Below are 9442 nucleotides of genomic sequence, written 5' to 3'. Positions count from 1 at the left end.
TAATAGGATAGGAATTGAGTCTGGTTTTGTTATTTTAAAAGTATAAGGAACACCTGTGTGAAGAACCCCTCTTTACCAATGTGGATTGGCACCTTATCTACAATTTATAATCCTAGAGAGTTTCATAGGTCACTGAGAGGTTCAAGTGATTTGGAAAAGGTCATACAACCAGTATGTGTTGGAGGATGGACAATTTTTTTTTAATTTTTTTTCTTTTATTGATTTTTAAAAATTTAATGTATTTAATATATTTAGTTTTCAGCATTGATTTTCACAAGAGTTGAATTACGAATTTTCTCCTCATGTCTACCCTCCAACCCACTCCAAGATGGCGTATATTCTGGTTGCCCCGTTCCCTACTCAGCCCTCCCTTCTGTCACCCCACTCCCTTCCCATCCCCCTTTCCCTTCTTCTCTTGTAGGGCAAGATAAAATTTCTACACCCCATTGCCTGTGTATCTTATTTCCTAGTTACATGCAAAAACCTTTTTTGTGTTTGTTTTTGAAGATCTGTTTTTAAAACTTTGAGTTCCAAATTCTCTCCCCTCTTACCTCCCCACCCATCCTCCCTAAGAAGGCAAGCAATTCACCATAGGCCACATGTGTATCATTATGTAAAACCCTTCCACAATACTCATGTTGTGAAAGACTATGTTTTGCTCCTTCCTGACCTATCCCCCTTTATTGAATTTTCTCCCTTGACCCTGTCCCTTTTTGAAAGTATTTGTTTTTGATTACCTCCTCCCCTTATCTGCCTTGCCTTCTATTGTCCTCCTTTTTTTATCTTCTTCCTCCTTCTTTCCTGTTGGGTAAGATACCCAATTGAGTGTGTATGGTATTCCCTCCTCAGGTCAAATCCGATGAGAGCAAGATTTACTCATTCCTCCTCACCTGCCTTCTCTTCTCTTCCTACAGAACTGCTTTTTCTTGCCACTTTTATGCGAGATAATTTATCCCATTCTATCTTTCCCTTTTTCCCTCTCTCAATATATTCCTCTCTTATCCCTTAATTTGATTTTTTTTTAGATATCATCCATTCTTATTCAACTCACCCTGTGCCCTCTGTCTATATGTATATATATATATATATATATATATATATATATATATATACACACGCATATATGTATGCATATATATGTATACACACACCTATATACATACATACATACACACATATGCATATACATACACACACACACACACACACACACACACACATATATATATATATATATATATATATATATATATATATATATATATATATGCATATTCCTTTCAGCTCTAATACTGAGGTCTCCTGAATCATACATATCATCTTTCCATGTAGAAATGTAAGCAAAACAGTTCAAATTTAGTAAGTCCATTATGATTTCTCTTTCTTGTTTACCTTTTCATGCGTCTCTTGATTCTTGTGTTTGAAAGTCAAATTTTCAGGAATAAATGGAACCTTCCTTAAAATTATAAATAGCATCTACCTAAAACCATTAACAAGCATTATTTGTAATGGGGATAAGCTAGATGCATTCCCAATAAGATCAGGAGTGAAACAAGGATGTCCATTATCACCCCTATTATTCAATTTGGTACTAGAAACGTTAGCTGTAGCAGTAAGAGAAGAAAAAGAAATTGAAGGAATTGGATTAGGAAAAGAAGAAACTAAATTATCACTTTTTGCAGATGATATGATGATTTATTTAGAGAATCCTAGTAAATCAAGTGAAAAACTACTTGAAATAATAAACAACTTTAACAAAGTTACAGGATATAAAATAAACCCACATAAATCCTCAGCATTCCTTTACATTACTGACAAAGCCCAACAGCAAGAGATAGAAAGAGAAATTCCATTCAAAGTTACTGTAGGCACTATAAAATATTTGGGAGTCTATTTGCCAAGACAAACCCAGGGCCTATATGAACATAACTATGAAACACTTTTCACGTGAATAAAGTCAGATCTAAATAAATAGAAAAATATCAGTTGCTCATGGTTAGGCCGAGCTAATATAATAAAAATGACAATTTTGCCTAAATTAATCTATCTATTCAGTGCCATACCAATCGAACTACCAAAAATTATTTTACTGAGCTGGACAAAATAATAACAAAATTCATCTGGAAAAACAAGAGGTCTAGAATATCTAGGGTATTAATGAAAAGAAATGCTAGAGAAGGTGGCCTAGCCATACCAGATATTAAACTGTACTACAGAGCAGCAGTCTTCAAAACTACCTGGTACTGGCTAAGAAACAGGGGTGTGGATCAGTGGAATAGGATAGGTACACAAGATGGAGAAGTCAACGACCATATCAATCTACTCTTTGATAAACCCAAAGAGGCCAGCTTCTGGACTAATAATTCACTATTTCACAAAAACTGTTGGGAAAATTGGAAAATGGTAGGGCAGAAACTGGGCATAGACCAATATCTTACACCATATACCAGAATAAAGTCAAAATGGGTTCATGATTTAGGAGTAAAAGCTGATACTATAAGTAATTTGGGAGAGCAAGGAATAGTTTACTTATCAGATTTATGGAAATGAAAAGAATTCATGACCCAACAAGAGATACAAAATGCAAAATGGATAATTTTGATTATGTTAAATTGAAATGTTTTTGTACAAAAAAAAGCCAATGCAACAAAAATTAGGAAGGAAGCAGAAAATTGGGAGAAAATCTTTGCAACTAGTATCTCGGATAAAGCCTTCATTTCTAAAATATACAGGGAACTGAGCCAAATATATAGGAATACAAGCCATTCCCCAATTGAGAAATGGTCAAAGGATATGAACAGGCAGTTTTCAGAGGAAGAAATTAAAGCTATCTATAGGCATATGAAAAAATGCTCTGGATCACTACTGATTAGAGAAATGCAAATCAAAACAACTCTTAGATACCACATCTCTCCTGTAAGATTGGCTAAAATAACAAAGCAGGAGGATGATAAATGCTGGAGAGGATGTGGGAAAATTGGAACATTGTTACATTGCTGGTGGAGTTGTGAGATGATCCAGCCATTTTGGAAAGTAATTTGGAACTACGCCCAAAGAGCCATAGGAATGTTCATACCCTTTGACCCAGCAATACCACTTCTAGGTTGTATTCCAAAGAAATCACACAAGAGGGAAAGGGACCCAAATACAAAGATATTTATAGCGGCTCTTTTTGTGGTAGCCAAGAACTGGAAATCAAAGGGATGCCCATCAATTGGGGAATGGCTGAACAAGCTGTGGTATATGAAGGTAATGGAATACTATTGTGCCATAAGAAATGGGGATGATACGGACTTCTTAACAACCTGGAAAAACCTACACGACATAATGCTGAGTGAGCGGAGCAGAGCCAGGAGAACATTGTACACAACCACAGATATATGGATTCCATGAGGACCAACCCTGACAGACTTCGCTGTTCTCAGCAACACAAGGTGCAAGGACAACTCCAAGGGACTCACGATGGAGAATGCTATCTACATCCAGAGAAAGAACTGTGAAGTTTGAATGCAGATTGAGGCACACTACATGCTCGCCTTTTTTCTTCTCTTTTGTTTTTGTTTTCGGGTTTTTTTTTTGGTTCTGTTTCTTCTTTCTCATGATTCATTACATTGGTCATAATTCTTCTCCACAACTTGACTAGTGTATAAATTAATTCAATGCGAAGTTATACATGGTAGTCATATGAGATTCCATGCCATCTTGAGGAGGGAGGGAGGAGGGAGGGGAGAAAATCTGGAACTCAAAATTATGTAGAACTGTGTGTTGTAAACTAAAAATAAAAAAAAATAAGAAAAAGAAAGTCAAATTTTCTATTCAGCTCTGGTCTTTTCACTGAGAAAACTTGAAAGTCCTCTATTTTATTGAAAATCCAAATTTTGCCTTGAAGCATGATATTCAGTTTTGCTGGGTAGGTGATCCTTGGTTTTAATCCTAGTTCCATTGACCTCCGGAATATAGTATTCAAAGTCCTTCAATAGCTTAATATAGAGGCTGCTAGATCCTTTGTTATCCTGATTGTTTTCCCACAATACTCAAATTGTTTCTTTCTGGCTGCTTGCAGTATTTTCTCCTTGATCTGGGAGCTCTGGAATTTGGTGACAATATTCCTAGGAGTTTTCTTTTTGGGATCTTTTTGAGGAGGCAATCTGTGGATTCTTTAAATTTCTATTTAACCCTGTGGCTCTAGAATATCAGTGCAGTTCTCCTTGATAATTTCTTGCAAGATGATATCGAGGCTTTTTTTTTTTTGCTCATGGCTTTCAGGTAGTCCAATAATTTTTAAATTATCTCTCCTGGATCTATTCTACAGGTCAGTGGTTTTTTCAATAAGATATTTCACATTGTCTTCCACTTTTTCATTCCTTTGGTTCTGTTTTATAATATCTTGATTTCTCATAAAGTCACTAGCTTCCACTTGCTCCAATCTAATTTTTAAGGTAGTATTTTCTTCAGTGATCTTTTGGACCTCCTTTTCCATTTGGCTAATTCTGCCTTTCAAGCATTCTTCTCTTTATTGGCTTTTTGGAGCTCTTTTGCCATTTGAGTTAGTCTATTTTTTTAAGGTGTTGTTTTCTTCAATATTTTCTTTCAGTATTTTTTTGGTTCTCCTTTAGCAAGTCATTTACTTGTTTTTCATGGTTTTCTCACATCATTCTCATTTCTCTTCCCAATTTTTCCTCTACTTCTCTAACTTGTTTTTTGAGCTCTTCCATGGCCTGAGACCAGTTCATGTTTTTCTTGGAGGCTTTTGATGTAGGCTCTTTGATTTTGTTGACTTCTTCTGGCTGTATATTTTGGTCTTCTTTATCACCAAAGAAAGATTCCAAAGTCTGAGTCTGAATCTGAGAGTGTTTTCGCTGCCTGGCCACGTTCCCAGCCAACTTACTTGACCCTTGAGTTTTTGGTCGGGGTACGACTGCTTGTAGAGTAAGGAGTACTTTGTTCCAAGCTTGGGGGTGGGGGGTGTGCTGTTGATTTCAGAGCCATTTGTATACAACCAGCTCTGCCTCACCAGCACTCCTCCTTTCCCCAAGAACCGCCAACCCGGACCTGATGCAAATCTTAAGCAGGCTCTGCACTCCTGCTCTGATCCGCCACTTAATTCCTCCCACCAGGTGGGCCTGGGGCCAGAAGCAACTGCAGCTGTAGTTCTGTAGCTGCACCACCCCTGCTGCTCCCGTGGCAGTGGCTGAACCCCGAACTCCTTCCACTCTGTCCCCAGTATCTTTTCCCACTAACCTTCTCTGTTGTCTTTGGTGTTTGTGGGTTGAGAAGTCTGGTATCTGCCACAGCTCGCTGATTCAGGGTGCTAGGGCCCGTTCTGCCTGGCTCCTGGTCTGGTTGGTCCTGCCACCCATGCTGGGCTCTGCTCTCCTCTGCCCCTAGCTCCGTGCATGATAGACCTCATCCAGCGACCATCCAGGCTGTCCTGGGCTGGAGCCCTGCTAACTAAACGATGTGTCAAAAACAAGTCTGCAATATTTCATATCCATGATGTCTTACTTTTATGTAGGGACAAAGAGAGGAATCTTTTTTATATCTCTGTTTATGGACCAAGATTATTCATTATGATTTTTCAACATTCAATTTTGATTTTTTTTTGTTTCCATTTACATTGCTGTAGTCCTATGAATTGTTTTCCTGTTTACTTTACATCAATTCATGTAAGTCTTTCCATACTTCTCTGTACTCATCATGTTTGTTGTTTCTTACAGCTCAGTAATATTTCATTTCAGTCATGTACTATAACTTGTTCAGCCATCCCACAATCAGTGGTTATCTATTTTGCTATTCTTTGCTAGGTAGGTAAGTAGACCTTGAAGGTGTGTAGAAGCTACAATTTGCAATTCATTCTGTAACATGAGATGGATGATAGGGAAAGGAGGGAGGGAAGTAATTGCCCCACTCCCTGAAGGATTTAGTGGGAAGGAAATAAATTCCCTGATGCTTGACTTATTGTGCTCCTGAGACTGTCATTTGTTTTATTTTTTTTTTCGCTCTCCACACGTGGAGAGAAATTATTTTTCTATTATATTAATAACAAAATTATTAAATTTAGGATTGTCTTTTTCTCTCTATTTACTCATTCATGGACCAGCCCCTAAAAGTCAATCAGTCTTTGAAGGACATTGCTGATAGATGAGATTGCCCAAATCCTCAGGGAACATGCTCCTAGATCTTGGGTAGGACCCCTCCCAACTAGAACTTACTCCTGTTTAGAGTGTAAACAGAATCTAATCTAGGTGCATTCTGGCCCTAAAGCATTAAGTTCATGTCCTTGCACGCCTCCATTGGAGTTCAGGGTAACCCAGCTCATGAGGGAGAAAACCAACCATAGTGGTCTGGATAGAGCTGGATTGCTTTGTCCAGATTGCTGGAGGTGGCTGAGTTTCATGACCAAGCCACATTCTCAGCAGTAGGAGCTGAAGAATTTTTGCTCACCCCCTTACTAATATGTCTACCCCTCATTAATTATTTGCCAATCAGGGTTGATTTTCACCTGTCAGAGGCACCTCCTTTTCCAAAGGTATTTAAGCATTCAGGGATCTCTATGGTCTTGTCTTCTGTTACCAAGAGAAACCACTGATCATCCATATATTGATTATCAGCTAGCCTAATTAATAAATTGATTATTAATTACCCAGAAACTCTGTCCCTTGGACTTTTCATTCATCTCACACTTATATATGCTTATGTAAGTGCATGTCTTTGCATCCCCAGCATGGTGCTTGACACTTAGTTGGTACTTAAAAAATGCTCCAGATGACTTTGATTCAAATCTCACTTCTGATGCTTACTACCTGTGTGATGTTGAGCAAATTACATCACCTCTCCTAGCCTCAGTTTTCTCATCTATAAAATGATTGGACCAGATGATCCCTAAGGGCCTTTCCAGCTCCAGATACACAAAACTATTTTCGATTAGCTGTTCTTTGTAGACTGCTCTGACTTGCTAGATGTTGACCTGTAAGATAGTGCATTCACATTGGAGTTCATTCAAGTTGGATGGAATGGTAGTGACACGAGTGAGAAGTGGGAAGTACCTTGGATGGAACCAAAAGTTTATATGAAGAGGATGGTTCATATGAAGGAGTATGATATTCATTGTAGGTGAACTTAGTGATTGGAAGATGCAAAACCTAGTTAACATAGTAATAGGTGGAATAGTACTTATGCTACTATTCTAAGGTAAAATTGACTTTTTTTGCTTAGTGATTCAGTCTGGAAGGGAAAGAGAAAATAGAGGGCCTACCAAAAGTGGATACAAAATGAATTTCATAGTCTGAAACAACTTGACTACAGTTTTTTATAGAAGTGGAAGTATCTGAATAAATTCGGGGTCAGCACTTCCAGTCAAGATATACAGGTAGAAGTATTGCTGCAGAAGGACTATAAGGAATATCCTTATGAATGAATATATGGATGGATGGATGGATGGATAGATGAATGGATGGGTGGGTGAAGAAGCATTTATTAAGCACATATTTTCTGCTAGGTACTGGGCTAACTACTGGGAATACAAATACAAAAGTGAAGCAGTCTATGCCCTCAAAGAATTTCAAAGGAGGAGGCTATATATATATATATATATATATATATATATATATATATGTATATGCATATGTGTATGTGTATATATGTATGCATATATGTATACACATATAAATGTGTATATACACACATATATCACATACATACACATATATGAGAATGATGATTAAAAAGAGGTCTTTTGGTTTGGGAAGTCACTAGAATGGTGAGTGGGGCCATAGTGAAATTAGTTATTACATGTCTCCCATGACCAATGACCAATTCGGAATCATTGCCAATGATTCCAATTCCAGAAGTTGAAACCCAGGAACTAGAAGAGGGAGAAGATAATTTCTCATTAACAGAGCAGATGGCAATTGCAGTGGTCCGGGAGGGGGATACAGTGGTGGGCAAGGTGAATTTCAAGAAAATGATCAGGGTGGAAGATTGTGAAGAATGACTGAGACTAGGCTGATAAAGTCAGTCATGTGACAGTCATAGATTCACCAGTCAAGTTAGAGTAGGCTATAGGGAAGGATGTTCAGAGTTAGAAGAGTGGAATGATAGGAAGTAAAAAACAAAACAAAGCGAAAAAACCCCCAAAAAACAAAACCTTAAGAGCAGCTTAAATTAAGGTCCCCAACAAAGGTTGAAGTCAAGAGGAGAGATTTTTCCCAGAGGGACACAATTTGCGTGACCCTAGCAAGGGAAGGGGAGGGAATAAGCATTTATATAGTGTCTACTGTATGCAAGGCACTTTATAGATATCTTATTTGATCCTCACAACTACCTCAGAAGGTAGGTGCTGCTCTTATCTCCATTTTACAGTTGATGAAACTGAAGCAGAGAGTAACTGATTTGCACAGGGTCACAGAGCTAGTAAATGTCTGAGGCTAGATTTGAAGTCAGGTCTTCCTGACTCCAGGCTTGGTGCTTTAACCACTGAACCACCCTAGCTGCTTAAACAAGAAATTTAACCTCTCTTTTCCTCAGTTTCCCCATTTGTACTTTCTGGAGATTGGATTCCAGGGCTTCTAAGATCACTTCCAGCTGTATATCTATAATTCTGTGAATCTGTGTTGATGAAGATTTGCTGTCAAATGCTATCTTTTAGGACTATACATTGGAATTTTCTGGGAATCAAAAACTCAGAGTTCTAGAGGACCCTGAACTAGATGTTATCTAAGGTCCCTTGTGAATCCGTGAACCTCCTAATTTTATAGCTGAATCTCAGAGAGGTAAAGACACGTGATCTGAGACCAATTATTTGTGGAGGTGGAATTTGAACCCAGATCTACTGTTTTTTCTTCTTTGCCTATATTTGAAAGCTTATATTACAAGAATCCGAGAGAACATATAGGAAATTACTTTAATTTATAACTAAAAAGGATAATCTCCATATCAATGGAGTACAGGTATGCCTTGCTTTATATAATAAGTGTGCTTCTAAAAAGTTGTAAGCAACTCATTTTTTATATATATAAAAAACCCTATTTCACTGATTTCCAAATGTCATCTTATGCACTTGCTATTTTCATGGCTGATTTTGCTCCAATAGTCAGCAGCTCTTCATACTTCAGCCTAATGTTTCTCAGCCCATAACCCTTTGACTCTCTCTCTTACTCCCTTCCTTTACCTTCACCTATGTCATTAAGTATCTAGAAGCAAACCCAGGTACCTAGGCATTATGTCTCCCATAAATGGAGACTTTTTTGGAAGAAGTATTATTCACCCTCTTTAAATATTTGAGGGCTTTGTATATCATATTTTCCTAAAAGGGGATTGGCCTTTCTTTAGAAGCCTGTCTACTATTCTCAGAAAGATCTACCCAAGATCTTTCATGACTTGGGCAGCCTCTGGCAGGACTCCACTAAATTCTGTTCCTTGATAAGGAGTATATGAGAGGAAA

The sequence above is a fragment of the Trichosurus vulpecula genome, chromosome 4, assembly GCF_011100635.1.
Source record: "Trichosurus vulpecula isolate mTriVul1 chromosome 4, mTriVul1.pri, whole genome shotgun sequence".
Lineage (NCBI taxonomy): Eukaryota > Metazoa > Chordata > Mammalia > Diprotodontia > Phalangeridae > Trichosurus > Trichosurus vulpecula.
This window is presented reverse-complemented; position numbering follows the sequence as displayed.